This window comes from Haliotis rufescens, unplaced genomic scaffold, assembly GCF_023055435.1.
Source record: "Haliotis rufescens isolate VD_foot unplaced genomic scaffold, xgHalRufe1.0.p SCAF_3, whole genome shotgun sequence".
Taxonomy (NCBI): Eukaryota; Metazoa; Mollusca; class Gastropoda; order Lepetellida; family Haliotidae; genus Haliotis; species Haliotis rufescens.
The window spans coordinates 4,540,911-4,557,012 of NW_025964001.1; the positions used below are offsets into that span (position 1 = coordinate 4,540,911).

The 16,102-nt window shown below is 41.4% G+C and overlaps 1 protein-coding gene across 4 annotated transcripts in view; it reads right to left on the reverse strand.

Moving 5' to 3' along the window:
• Nucleotides 1-15,976, reverse strand: part of LOC124131840 (ras guanyl-releasing protein 3-like) — a 94,555-nt gene extending 78,579 nt beyond the window's left edge. For 3 of the 4 annotated variants that reach the window (XR_006860723.2, XM_046495332.2, XM_046495336.2), the window contains exons 1-2: nt 15,626-15,976; nt 13,869-13,927 (exon numbers count right to left, since the gene is read on the reverse strand). The gene's annotated coding sequence lies outside the window, so the exon portion shown is untranslated. Of the gene's footprint in view, nt 1-13,868; nt 13,928-15,147; nt 15,262-15,625 lie in introns of all 4 variants that reach the window. The other variant, XM_046495333.2, reaches the window with a different exon arrangement.
• Between the last annotated feature and the right edge of the window lie 126 nt (nt 15,977-16,102).

A 16,102-nucleotide genomic window follows, 5' to 3' on the forward strand; every position in this document is an offset into this window, starting at 1 on the left:
ACTGGAATAAAACAGGTTCACCGAGAAACAAAAAATGTACACACCTGTCCCAAGCCACGGCCGGAGTGGGGTGGGTATATCCGAAACACTACTTTCCCTGCAGATGGTAAACACTTTGTTGACAGTATCCTGATGTCAGTGAAAGTCTAACACATGACAGACTCCTCTGAAAGGTGGGGCTTACATAGAGTAGACATAGTATAGACACAGAGAATCTCATGCCAGCTGTAGACCAGGGACCTCCACACTGACCCAAGTTTTTCCTTTTTGCTGGTGGGACTATTTAAACATGAACCACAACAGAAAATAGACCCTTATCAATCATATGAGTGACGAGTTTTCATTTCTGAATCACACCTGTGTCTGGTGGACATGATCCCCTTGGGGAGGGCCCTAAGAATATCTCCATACACACCTATCTCACTATAACACTAATCATCACTGTAGTACACAGGTTCCTCACTATAACACTAATCATCACTGTGGTACACAGGTCCCTCACTATAACACTAATCATCACAGTGGTACACAGGTCCCTCACCATAGCACTAATCATCACTGTGGTACACAGGTCCCTCACTATAACACTAATCATCACTGTAGTACACAGGTCCCTCACTATAACACTAATCATCACCTTGGTATACAGGTCCCTCACTATAACACTAATCATCACTGCAGTACACATGTCCCTCACTGTAACACTAATCATCACTGTAGTACACAGGTCCCTCACTATAAATCTAATCATCACTGTAGTACACATGTCCCTCACTGTAACACTAATCATCACTGTAGTACACAGGTCCCTCACTGTAACACTAATCATCACAGTGGTACACAGGTCCCTCACTATAACACTAATCATCACTGTGGTACACAGGTCCCTCACTATAACACTAATCATCACTGTAGTACACAGGTCACACACCGCCCCCTCGGTATGACACTGATCATCACACACACACGCAGACACCTCACTATAACACTGATCAACACTCACACTGATCAACTCTCACACACAGCAACCTCAACATAACACTGATCATCACTCTCATACACAGCCGCCTCCACATAACACTGATCATCACTTTCACACACAACCACCTCGGTATAACACTGATCATCACTCACACACACAGCAGCCTCCACATAACACTGATCATCACTCACACACACAGCAGCCTCACTATAACACTGATCAACACTCACACACAGCAGCTTCACTATAACACTGATCAACACTCACACACACAGCAACCTCAACATAACACTGATCAACACTCTCACACACAGCCACCTCAACATAATTCTGATCATCACTCTCACACACAGCCACCTCAACATAACACTGATCATCACTCTCACACACAGCCACCTCAACATAACACTGATCATCACTCTCACACACAGCCGCCTCGGTATAACACTGATCATCACTCTCACACACAGCAACCTCAAAATAACACTGATCATCACTCTCACACACAGCCGCCTCCACATAACACTGATCATCACTCACACACACAGCAGCTTCACTATAACACTGATCAACACTCACACACAGCAGCTTCACTATAACACTGATCAACACTCACACACACAGCAGCTTCACTATAACACTGATCAACACTCTCATACACAGCCACCTCAACATAACACTGATCATCACTCTCACACACAGCAACCTCAACATAACACTGATCATCACTCTCACACACAGCCACCTCAACATAACACTGATCATCACTCTCACACACAGTAACCTCAACATAACACTGATCATCACTCTCACACAAAGCCACCTCAACATAATTCTGATCATCACTCTCACACACAGCAACCTCAACATAACACTGATCATCACTCTCACACACAGCAACCTCAACATAACACTGATCATCACTCTCACACACAACCACCTCGGTATAACACTGATCATCACTCACACACACAGCAGCCTCCACATAACACTGATCATCACTCACACACACAGCAGCTTCACTATAACACTGATCAACACTCTCATACACAGCCACCTCAACATAACACTGATCATCACTCTCACACACAGCAACCTCAACATAACACTGATCATCACTCTCACACACAGCCACCTCAACATAACACTGATCATCACTCTCACACACAGCCACCTCAACATAATTCTGATCATCACTCTCACACACAGCAACCTCCACATAACACTGATCATCACTCTCACACACAGCAACCTCAACATAACACTGATCATCACTCTCACACACAGCCACCTCAACATAACACTGATCATCACTCTCACACACAGCCGCCTCCACATAACACTGATCATCACTCACACACACAGCAGCTTCACTATAACACTGATCAACACTCACACACACAGCAGCTTCACTATAACACTGATCAACACTCACACACACAGCAACCTCAACATAACACTGATCATCACTCTCACACACAGCAGCTTCACTATAACACTGATCAACACTCACACACACAGCAGCCTCCACATAACACTGATCATCACTCACACACACAGCAGCTTCACTATAACACTGATCAACACTCTCATACACAGCCACCTCAACATAACACTGATCATCACTCTCACACACAGCAACCTCAACATAACACTGATCATCACTCTCACACACAGCCACCTCAACATAACACTGATCATCACTCACACACACAGCAGCTTCACTATAACACTGATCAACACTCTCATACACAGCAGCTTCACTATAACACTGATCAACACTCACACACACAGCAGCTTCACTATAACACTGATCATCACTCACACACACAGCCACCTCCACATAACACTGATCATCACTCTCACACACAGCCACCTCAACATAACACTGATCATCACTCTCACAAACAGCCACCTCAACATAACACTGATCATCACTCTCACACACAGCCACCTCAACATAACACTGATCATCACTCTCACACACAGCCGCCTCCACATAACACTGATCCACTCTCTCACACACAGCCGCCTCGGTATAACACTGATCATCACTCTCACACACAGCCACCTCAACATAATTCTGATCATCACTCTCACACACAGCAACCTCAACATAACACTGATCATCACTCTCACACACAGCCACCTCAACATAACACTGATCATCACTCTCACACACAGCCGCCTCCACATAACACTGATCCACTCTCTCACACACAGCCGCCTCGGTATAACACTGATCATCACTCTCACACACAGCAGCTTCACAATAACACTGATCAACACTCTCATACACAGCCACCTCAACATAACACTAGTTATAACACTAATAGTAATTTCCACACACAAAATTTGTATCATTGTGATTTACATTTGAGAAATAAGTATTTTATTAACTCAATGTTAATATGATCTCAAAAAGCACTGTTTGAAAAGATCTTGTTCTTTATGAGGAAGTAACTGGGGGCACAACTGAAAACTAACAACTTAGAAATGTCACAGCTGAAATGCAACAAAAAGGATTTTTTTCATTCAAATTGTGAGAACAAAAGATATTCTTTCAGTTTCCTTAAATAGCAAAACCACCCAGAAAATTCAAGAAACAATCACACTTTGTCTTCTCTGAACACAATTAAAACCCTAACCATATGTCTTATGTATTTTCAACCCAAAGCAAAATTAGAACATATGTTTTAATCAAGCTTTAAGTTTTAAGTTCGCTTATTTCCTTTGATCTTGTTGAAGATCAAACTTAAAGCTTGATTAAAACATATGTTCAAATTTTGCTTTGGGTTGGAAAAAAAGAAGATATATGGTTAGGGTTTTAATTGTGAGAGGAGTAGACAAAGCGTCTATGGGACTACGTCACTCAGATGTCAGCTATTAACATGTTGAAGCCACCCCTTAACATAACAATAAAACTGTGTCTGTCAATTTAAACAAAAAAATAGGTTATCAAAATTAAGAAAACATAATGTTCCAGTGTCAACTTGACCGTAAAAACAGTTTTAAGTTCACGATCTCCCACTTGATGAAATCGGTTGGAACACGTGAACAGCATATGCTCTCAGTAAGTACAGGGTTATTGAACACACTTCTACGGAGTACATGAATTCCGCTTGTACCCTGGCGGGGCTTGTGTGTGATGTTTGAGATCCTCATTAGAAAGTCGTTTAGGACAATCAGTTAGTATTCCAGCATCATGTCACCTGCCTCTGCAGGTGTAATTAACTGAGTTATGTACATACGTCATACTTTGTGACTCATAGACTGCCCACATCCATCAAATCATATTTCCACCCCTCCAGGTATCTTCCTTGCCTTCTCGAAGGCAACAACATGGACAGTATACACAAGGTTTCATTGTTCCCACCTTATGTCTGAAGCTTGTGAAATAACAGGAACATTCAGCTAGTGTTTGAAATAATTTTAAAACCCAACAAGACAGATGGCATATGACCCATAAATGTTGCCTGCCCATCCTCGAAGTTACCTGACAGCATTCAGATATTGTAAATATTGAAAAGTTGCAAAAAATTAGAGACAAATTGCACTTGATTCAGTAGACATAATGCAAAGAGACTCTATGAGGAGTTATAATAAAACTGAATACGTAAAAAGTCTTAAAATTAAGACAGTGGAGGAAAATCATGCAGCCCAACAGAAAAGTTACCAGCCACGGGCCAGCAGGCAGGTAGTTATTTCAGACACTGTTTTCAGCAAAGCATATCTCCCAATTCAAGCCATCGATGAAGGCGAGCATTGTTTACAACAAAGTAGAGTGTACACGGTCCAAATAATTAATTGAAGGAAATGAATCCAAATTTAACTTGTAAGTGGAAAATGAGATGGGCAATAAATCAGAAGCAAAGTAGAATGTGAAAGATGATTAATTAATCAGAAAAAAAGTATAATGTGCAATTTATTAATAAGAAAAAAAGAAAAAAGAAAGTTCATTTAATGAGTGTGAAACAAAGTCAATGAACAATTCATTAAAAAGAAACAAAGTAGAAGTGCAATTAATTAATCAGAAACAAAGTAGAAGTGCAAGTATGTAATCAGAAACAAAGTAGAAGTGCAAGTATGTAATCAGAAACAAAGTAGAAGTGCAAGTATGTAATCAGAAACAAAGTAGAAGTGCAAGTATGTAATCAGAAACAAAGAAGAATGTGCAAGTATGTAATCAGAAACAAAGAAGAATGTGCAAGTATGTAATTTGAAACAAATTAGAATATGTAATCAGAAACAAAGTAGAATGTGCAAGTATGTGATAAAAAACAAAGTAGAATGTGCAATGGACAATTAATTAATTCAAAGCAAAGAATTGCACATTATGATTAGAAGCTTCAATCCATCCTCTGTATTCCATGAGCTCCCATGTGCAACACCATTTATTATTCATTATCAATCTGTGTACCCATAAACATAAGGCATTCATTAGAGCTATATTGTGTTTGTTACTCTTCAACTAGCCCATATAGATCATATAACACACACACCTTGTACACACTGACACTGTGGAGCTTACATAACCCGTTGCTATCACAATAGGACTGTCACTATGTCATATTCCTTTTCAGACAAAGGAACATGAGTGGGATTATGACATGTCCATTACCATGAAACAGTGATCTAAGTCTGATGACCAAGGTGAAGTGAGGTGAAATGGGGTACAGATTATTGCACGTTTATTGCTATGTGTATTCACATGTATGTGGTTGCTTGACTGCTTTTACAGGTCTGGACACGCTGGGTTTATTATGCTAGCCCACTGAGACACCATGCCGCAGTTTAACACCCCTCAGACACAGAATACAGACTCCGAGCCAACTATTCCTTGTTTTAGCCCCTAATGCCTAGCGCTAGGCAGGGCAACAACAAGTACCATCTTGTAACATCCCTATGGTACGACACAACCTGGGATCGAACAATCAACATTCCTCTCTCCGGCCAGATGATCTATCCACTAGACCACGGAGATGAACAAAGTCAGCCTCATTTCAGGTCACTCAAACAAAGAGTGTTTACAAAAAGTATTGCACATTATTACTTAGTCAGAGACTTCCTCCGTTATCTAGTTGTAGAGCGTCCGCCATGAGAGCGGAAGGTCCGGGGTTCAAATACACGTCCGCGTCATGCCAAAGACGTTAAAAGATGGTATTGTTCTTACCCTGAAAGAAGGACTGGTCGGCTCGGCTCGGCTCAGCTCGGCTTGGAGTCCAGACTCCGGACTAGTACAAGCAGCCACACACACACACATGCATGCACGTGGCTATAAAAGTGCAATAATTTTGGACGTGACGTTAAACCCAATTTCACCTCACCTCACTTAGTCAGATGCTATTTCAAATCCTTTTATAAGTCCTAGGAACTAAAGATTTCTACCCCTATCTGAAAAGTTAGCTGGTATGTTCTAAGTATTTACTTCTCAATCCCTTTTGGTCTACTCAAAAGACTTTTAGGTGACGAGACAAAGTATAAACTGGTATAGGTGTCCTTAAGGTGACGAGACAAAGCATGATATAATATTGGTTTATATATATTATTTTATGCTTTCATTGACTGATATGTAGACTTACAGCGTCCAATAACTATATGGTCCATCTTGTGATGTTTGTGATGTGATACGGATACGTCAGAAAGTGGTCACACACAACTCAAACATCAATTAAGAGCAAATCTGGGGTTATTTCTGTTATTCCCACACAAATATCAACCTTGCATACATTGTTGACAGTAAAATGACCTTTGATCTGGACATTGTGAAATATTAAAGTAATAAATAATGTCTAACTAGCTTTTCATAACTAACATCCTGTTTGGATAATAAACCACATGCTGCCCTTGGTCCTATTCCAAATAGAATGCCGGAAAGGGATTTATCACGTGAGTAGACAACTGAAGGCATTTTCTGTGTTGTTACTAATTCTTGGCCCAAGTTGTGGACACGGTACTCAAACAGAAAAAAAAACATAATGCAATTAAAAAATCCAAGGCGGAAGTGGGTAGACTGGGGGATGACCAGATCGTTGAATTGCGCAGTGCAACAAACAACGGAAACCTGTGTTAACCCCAGTGGCGAATTTTTTCGTTTGGGTGATGATTTAGCCTTTCACTTTTAATTGTCTGTTTTACGTTATTTCTCTTGTTCAAATTTGATTTTGCTCAAGCATTTGTCACCTGATGTTGAGGTACATGACCTGATGTTGAGGTAAGTGACCTGATGTTGACATATATGACCTGATGCTGAGGTACATGACCTGATGTGGAGGTCTGTGACCTGATGTTGAGGTCCATGACCTGATGTCGAGGTCCATGACCTGATGTTGATGTCCATGACCTGATGTTGACATATATGACCTGATGCTGAGGTACATGACCTGATGTTGAGGTCTGTGACCTGATGTTGATGTATATGACCTGATGCTGATGTATATGACCTGATGCTAAGGTCCATGACCTGATGTTGAGGTCCATGACCTGATGTTGAGGTCTGTTGAGACATGTCACTACATGACCCTATGTTCTATATGACCAGCTGCTGATGTGTCAGTCCTTAACAGGTTCCTGAAACTGGTGTACCACTATACAATTTTCCCTGTCTGCTAACTCCCTATGTAAACACTGCCTGGCCCACTGGTGACACTGACGTGAAGCAACGTATCACATGTACACTTCACCTTGTCCCAGTCAAACAACATCAATAATCAACACTGCTAATTTCTGCAGCACCCAACCCAACAGTACTTTCCTCTGACCACCTCGGCCTCTAGTCCAGTGGGTGAGGACTATGAAGCCATCCATCACACATTATTGACATCCTGCAACTCGGCTCTCATGTTTGTAGAACATGTCTAAATGAGAGAGGTACAGCCATTCTTAGAAAGGTGTGTAACGACATGGACAGTTGTAGTAAATCTCGCCCAATATAGTCCATGACAGCCATATTCATGAAATTACACCGAAATCTGATGCTGCTTAACGGTGGAAAACTAATGTACACACAGCTAAATTGAGCTCTGGAGTGTATTTTTAGTTGGGTGTTCCTAAAGATAGCCATTGTCTGGGCCAAAGGTGTATAAAATCAATTATGTTAAAGATACTGCTGCTAATCCCAGCAATCATATGTGAAGGTTCCCACTGTCGTGTCTCTGGTGACTGGCTTCACAGTCTCTATGCACTCAACCGCTCAGCACACACGGATGCCCAGCACACATGGACACCCAGCACACACAGACGCCCAGCACACATGGACGCCCAGCACACACTAATGCCCAGCACACACAGAGACACCCAGCACACACAGATACCCAGCACACACAGACACCCAGCACACACTGACGCCCTGCACACAGACACCCAGCACACACGGACACCCAGCACACACTGACACCCTGCACACAGACACCCAGCACACACAGACACCCAGCACACACAGAGACACCCAGCACACACAGACACCCAGCACACACAGAGACACCCAGCACACACTGACGCCCTGCACACAGACACCCAGCACACACAGACACCCAGCACACACAGAGACACCCAGCACACACTGACGCCCAGCACACACAGAGACACCCAGCACACACAGACGCCCAGCACACACAGACGCCCAGCACACACAGACATCCAGCACACACTGATGCCCAGCACACAAAGACTCCCAGCACACACTGACGCCCTGCACACAGACACCCAGCACACACAGAGACACCCAGCACACACTGACACCCTGCACACAGACACCCAGCACACACAGACACCCAGCACACACAGAGACACCCAGCACACACTGACGCCCAGCACACACAGAGACACCCAGCACACACAGACGCCCAGCACACACAGACGCCCAGCACACACAGACATCCAGCACACACTGATGCCCAGCACACAAAGACTCCCAGCACACAAAGACGCCCTGCACACACAGATGCCCAGCACACACTGACGCCCAGCACACACAGAGACACCCTGCACACACAGATGCCCAGCACACACTGACACCCAGCACACACTGACGCCCTGCACACAAAGACACCCAGCACACACTGACGCCCTGCACACAAAGACGCCCTGCACACACAGATGCCCAGCACACACTGATGCCCAGCACACACTGACACCCAGCACACACTGACACCCAGCACACACTGACGCCCAGCACACACTGACGCCCAGCACACACTGACGCCCAGCACACACAGATGCCCAGCACACACTGACGCCCAGCACACACTGACACCCAGCACACACTGACACCCAGCACACACTGACACCCAGCACACACTGACACCCAGCACACACAGATGCCCAGCACACACTGACACCCAGCACACACTGACACCCAGCACACACTGACACCCAGCACACACTGACACCCAGCACACACTGACACCCAGCACACACTGACGCCCAGCACACACTGACGCCCAGCACACACTGACGCCCAGCACACACAGATGCCCAGCACACACTGACGCCCAGCACACACTGACGCCCAGCACACACTGACACCCAGCACACACAGACACCCAGCACACACTGATGCCCAGCACACAAAGACTCCCAGCACACAAAGACACCCTGCACACACAGATGCCCAGCACACACTGACACCCAGCACACACTGACGCCCAGCACACACTGACACCCAGCACACACAGACACCCAGCACACACTGATGCCCAGCACACAAAGACTCCCAGCACACACTGACACCAAGCACACACTGACACCCAGCACTGGCTTCACCATAGCTACACACAGACATGTGACTGGCTTCATTACAGCTACACACACATGTGACTGGCTTCATCACAGCTAGACACACACATGTGACTGGCTTCATCATAGCTACACACACATGTGACTGGCTTCATTACAGCTACACACACATGTGACTGGCTTCATCACAGCTACACACACACATGTGACTGGCTTCATTACAGCTACACACAGACATGTGACTGGCTTCATTACAGCTACACACACATGTGACTGGCTTCATCACAGCTACACACAGACATGTGACTGGCTTCATCATAGCCACACACAGACATGTGACTGGCTTCATCACAGCTACACACAGACATGTGACTGGCTTCATCATAGCTACACACAGACATGTGACTGGCTTCATCACAGCTACACACAGACATGTGACTGGCTTCATCACAGCTACACACACACATGTGACTGGCTTCATCACAGCCACACACAGACATGTGACTGGCTTCATCATAGCTACACACAGACATGTGACTGGCTTCATCACAGCTACACACAGACATGTGACTGGCTTCATCATAGCTACACACAGACATGTGACTGGCTTCATTACAGCTACACACACATGTGACTGGCTTCATCATAGCTACACACAGACATGTGACTGGCTTCATCACAGCCACACACAGACATGTGACTGGCTTCATCATAGCTACACACAGACATGTGACTGGCTTCATCATAGCTACACACAGACATGTGACTGGCTTCATCATAGCTACACACAGACATGTGACTGGCTTCATCATAGCTACACACACACATGTGACTGGCTTCATCACAGCTACACACAGACATGTGACTGGCTTCATCATAGCTACACACAGACATGTGATTGGCTTCATCACAGCTACACACAGACATGTGACTGGCTTCATCACAGCTACACACAGACATGTGACTGGCTTCATCATAGCTACACACAGACATGTGACTGGCTTCATCATAGCTTCACAGACATGTGACTGGCTTCATCATAGCTACACACAGACATGTGACTGGCTTCATCACAGCTACACAAAGACATGTGACTGGCTTCATCATAGCTACACACACACATGTGACTGGCTTCATCACAGCTACACACAGACATGTGACTGGCTTCATCATAGCTACACACAGACATGTGACTGGCTTCATTACAGCTACACACAGACATGTGACTGGCTTCATCATAGCTACACACAGACATGTGACTGGCTTCATCACAGCTACACACAGACATGTGACTGGCTTCATCATAGCTACACACAGATGTGAGACTGGCTTCATCATAGCTACACACAGACATGTAACGTGCTTCATCACAGCTACACACAGACATGTGACTGGCTTCATTATAGCTACACACATACATGCGACTTGCTTCATCATAGCTACAGGTGATAAACTGTAACGTTAATGAAGTATTCCGCATAACTGATACTGAAGACATTGATTACAACAGATTCAAACGTCCCAACACAACACATGTCTACTGAAGCCTGACGTCAGCAACTCCGCATGTACCTCCGCTGTCAACACAGCCTGACAATACCACCATTACAACCCAACCATGAAAAAAGTCCAAAACAGTTTAACATAAAATATTCATATAAATGGCCATTTCAACCCTTTCCAACCACAACTCTAAACAAAGTTAATCGTGCTATCAGTCTGTGTCATGTCAGTTCTCTGGGAAACCTGTTCTGTAAATAGAATGTCATATTATCATCTCCTGTCAGTACTGCAACATTGTATTTGCCATTTGTTTGCCTGTGTGAATACAAGCACATTAGGTCCCCTTTCTCTAAACTAAGTGTAATCACAAACTCAATATTTTTACTAAATATACAATTGAATATATTACTTGCTTGTGAATATAACCATGTGAATATAACCTGCCTATTCGTTGCTTTCCGCAAAGACATATTACTTATAGAATTGACATCATACATGGCATAAATTATAAATAGAACAAGTATACACAAGACACAATCATTCGATATTTTGTAAAGGAGCACATTCCTTTGTTTGAATACTCAAAAATGTTCTACTGTTATCACATTTGCACGGTTTGATAAATTACTCATTTTTCTAACAGACGAATGAATAATTAATTGTTAGTGTTCAAATTAACAGAATGATTATGACAGTTCCTTCTGTGGAGACATTTGACAGATCATTCATAAGTAAACAGTAACCATTGTGAGTGCTTTTCTGTCAATAACCACATCACAAAACCAGCTGTGTTGGCGATCAAGCGAATCTCATCAAGTCACAAGCAGCCTATCTGGCAACAAACCTTAATCTATAATGCACACAACAACTTAGTGAAAACACAAAGGAAGTCAACATTAGCGAACCAAGTGTTCAGAAAACAGACCCAACTTTCCTAACACTGTCTGATTGGGTATTCATAAACGAATACATTAGAACAATACAAACATTAGCCAATGGGAACAATAATGTTTTTTAGTGTCAAACACGGAAATAAATCAAATATAATATCAGCATATAACTTTTAACTTTCTGCACATATCAGCGAATTGGCACTAGTCCTATAGTCCCTTGTAACAGCCTGATACTTCGGGTATCATACAGACGAGACAAAATTTGCCGTTTTTAAGGGGCTTGCTATGTGTTATCATTATAAGGAATGGAGGACTAAACGTTAGTATCTATCGCTGATAGATTATTGGATTTTTGGTAATATCTGTCAAAATGGCCACAAAAAATAAAAATAAGTTGTTCTGAGTATTTAGGCATGAGATAATCAAATACAACAATATTCTTGTATGCGTTCAGATCTCAATCAATGCAATTAGAGATGGACTTGAGCACAAATATAAATATCTTCTTATTTCGAGTTGTATGTGTATTTTCAAAGTGTCTCAATATGCAAACCAACATTATTTTAATCAGTGTGAATCATAATAAATAAGAGAAACAATTTGCACGGGACTAAAGATGCTAATATGTCTTCATCATCATGTGCAGTATTGTGCACAGATTTTACATGTGATTTTTCTCGAAAAAAAGTATCCTTTCTGGCATTTTTGGCAAATTTCTATAAAGAGAATCCCCAAAATAATTTACATGAGTACATTCATATTCACTATTACAGAAATTATTAATCAATTTCATAAACATGAAGTCTTGCTTGTTTAGTGTGGTAGGGCTATACTATCCAATGTAATCAGTGTTAAAAAAATCATTGAAATTTCAATACTGATGTTAAAATGTATACCGTATTCGACGTAATAAGCGCCCAGGGCGCTCTCAAAATTAGAAATAGGGGGCTCTTATTAGAATATGATTTTGGTGGAAAATACAGAGTTGAAAGATAAATTTCGTGGTTTATGCTGATGGTCTGGACTGTTTATATACGACAGATATATTTTTCCAGAATTTAATTGCCCATGATTAAGGGTGCATATAACACACGAGTGCGTATTATACACGAATAAATAAGTCTTGTGTACATTGATCAATCGGAAGGGGTGCTAATTGGGATTGTTCACTAGCCAATATATTAGCATATATCGCCGTGGGCGCTTATTAGAGCGGGGCGCTTATTACGTCGAATACGGTAATCAATAAGATAAAAATTTAAACAACTAGAGAGAAAATAGGTCAAGTAACTGACATTGGTCACTTTCATCCAGTGTGATATGGATCATAAGGTGGGCAAATGATAGCCTTTGTTTATATATCAACAGGGTCCTACACAACCACTAGTCTACCAGGTCAAGGCTAGTGAAGTGATGTTCTCCTAAAATATTATGTTACCAAAACAATGCAGTGTTGAAATTTTTCATGGAAGTCTACAGGTCTGTGACATAACCCCAATGTTAACAGTTACATACTTTGGGGGTCCCTAAATTGAAATACCGTATTCGACGTAATAAGCAATGCGTACGAATTTAAAAGTGTTTTTTAAGATAAACTCAATGTGTCTACCTATGCTCAATATCCTTGTGTATCCAACAAATTAACAGGTCATCCATGCATAGATTAGATGACTCATGAACATGATCCCGTTGTGCTAACACAATATGTACCTGACACAACTCAGGTGAGTAGACTGATGAACACTTCCACTTACCATTAGTGAGTTGCAGAGGATCAACAAGCCGTTCCCCCGTTTGCTTATATCAACTGAGTCTGGAAAACAAAGGAAATATGAAAATTGCAGTGTTAAAATTAAAAGGCAGTTTAAAAGCTAAAAAATACACACCTAGCTGCTTGATAATTTCTTAAGAATTTTGGGGTGATTCTTATGAAATGGCATTATTCCATTACCAATAATAGTTGTTGTTTTTATGAAATAGGGACATTGGAAACAGACACCAAGAAACAAAAAGAAGGAAATATTATGTTCCTTAACATAGCCCAAAGCATTACAAAGTTACATCATGTTTGTCTGCCAGTGGGATTGTGTAGACAGATAAATTGCATACTCAAACAACCTGCCTGGACAATACCTTGGGCAAATATTTACTCATTAGGTGAGGTATGACTAATTACAATCGGATCAATTGGCATTGCCTCAAGGTATTTACAGGATATTGGTAGTACCTATTATGTCACAAAATATGGAGGAGGGGAATTATGTTTTTATTGATTTGTGCTGATTGTAATCTGTACAATGATTTTCATAATTTGTATTAGACCACATACATAACAAACATGTCCAAATATGTACCCTTACTATATTCTAAATGATGATAACATGAAATATTATATTTTGAAGTCCCTGAATATGAACATTGAAGAATGTTTTACTTTTATTTTACATATGAGTGTGAGAACTTAAAAGGAGTCCTGGCATCCTTGGGGGTATACTGCTTCTGTATTTGAATCTAGAGAAGCCCCATAGCATGATAGTGGAATGAATTCTTAAATTTTGAACACTGAGTAAAACCTTTGTTCTTTTCATTTAAAACAAATCGCCTTGCGAAAATGTATTTAGAAATTAACATTTAATGAAAACAATCTTTGAGTGTGTGAGTCAAAGATCTGTTCTTATGTGTGGCATTATTCAAACTGAAACACAAAAAGGACGTTTACATTGAAACAGGTTGAACAGATGGCTTCGAATTGGTTTGGTGAGGAATTCACCTACAGCCAAATTCCTGAAGATTATACATGATATACCAACTTCCTATTTTCCCCTTTAATGTTACTATTGCTTATTATTCTGGTACGCATTATAAGAGAACACACATGCCAAACTGAACCTATGAGTGATGAAATTACTCTTAATACACAACTACATCCTGGAAGAAACAGAAACATTGTAATGGAAACTGTATGTGGTGCATATATCTAATATAGCCCAGTACATTGGATGATTTGTGGTTATGATGCCACCTTCAAATTACCTGTAGAATGGCACAATGACCTTCAATTTTCCATATCAGCTGCTACACTATAGATTTTGATCCACCACTGATGAATTAGACCAATATAGCCAGCATTAAAACCAACTGTCTGATCTACACAATGAAGAAATATATTTAGAACTGATAACAATGCAATATATGCCAGGAATACAATCAAGATCTGACCAAGAGTGATGAAATTATCAATTATTGACATTTTTATGTGGTTGTCAACTACTTTTCTATCAAAATGGTACGAGGCCAATTATCAAGATCTGGTAATAATATTGTGGTACAAACACGTATGTAATCAATAAACAAAAGTTAATAAAACCATATATTCTGTTTGTGTGAACAAAATTCATTTTGCGACAGGTCGTGCTTAAGTACATGTAGCGTTCTTCTCGGTTACAGCCACGTTCTGGAGCCTGTTTTGACAGCAAATGCAAGGCTGCTATCCAATTCTTTGGGGACTCACCTATTTATTTACACGCAGTACAGGCTTTCGCATTTTAAACCGTGTCAGTGCAATGGTGCCATGATGGTCTATGTCCAGCAGAACGTCGTTAATAAAAGGAAGGAATTCATAATTATCAATCCACTATGGCCTTGCTCTTGTCACATCTTGAGCATCTGCGCATCGGCCATTGCCTAACCTTTGACCTTCAGGATGAGAATTTTATAACTTGATCACCGTGTTTCTGAGAGAATATGATAGTTTGTTTTATCTACAAGAACGTATTTATTAATAGTGTCAGGATTGGAATTGAAAATATCTAATTGATTATAGACATCCTTTTGGAGGAAACAGCAATCCATGTTTACTTCCTTTTTATGAAACCCGGAAATGCCAATTATCTCCCTTTGAACTAGTTTCCTTAAAACTGTCTTTTATTTTCTTAATTCAACATCAATATATCTTGTAATTATGTCATCAAACAAATGCATATTTAAA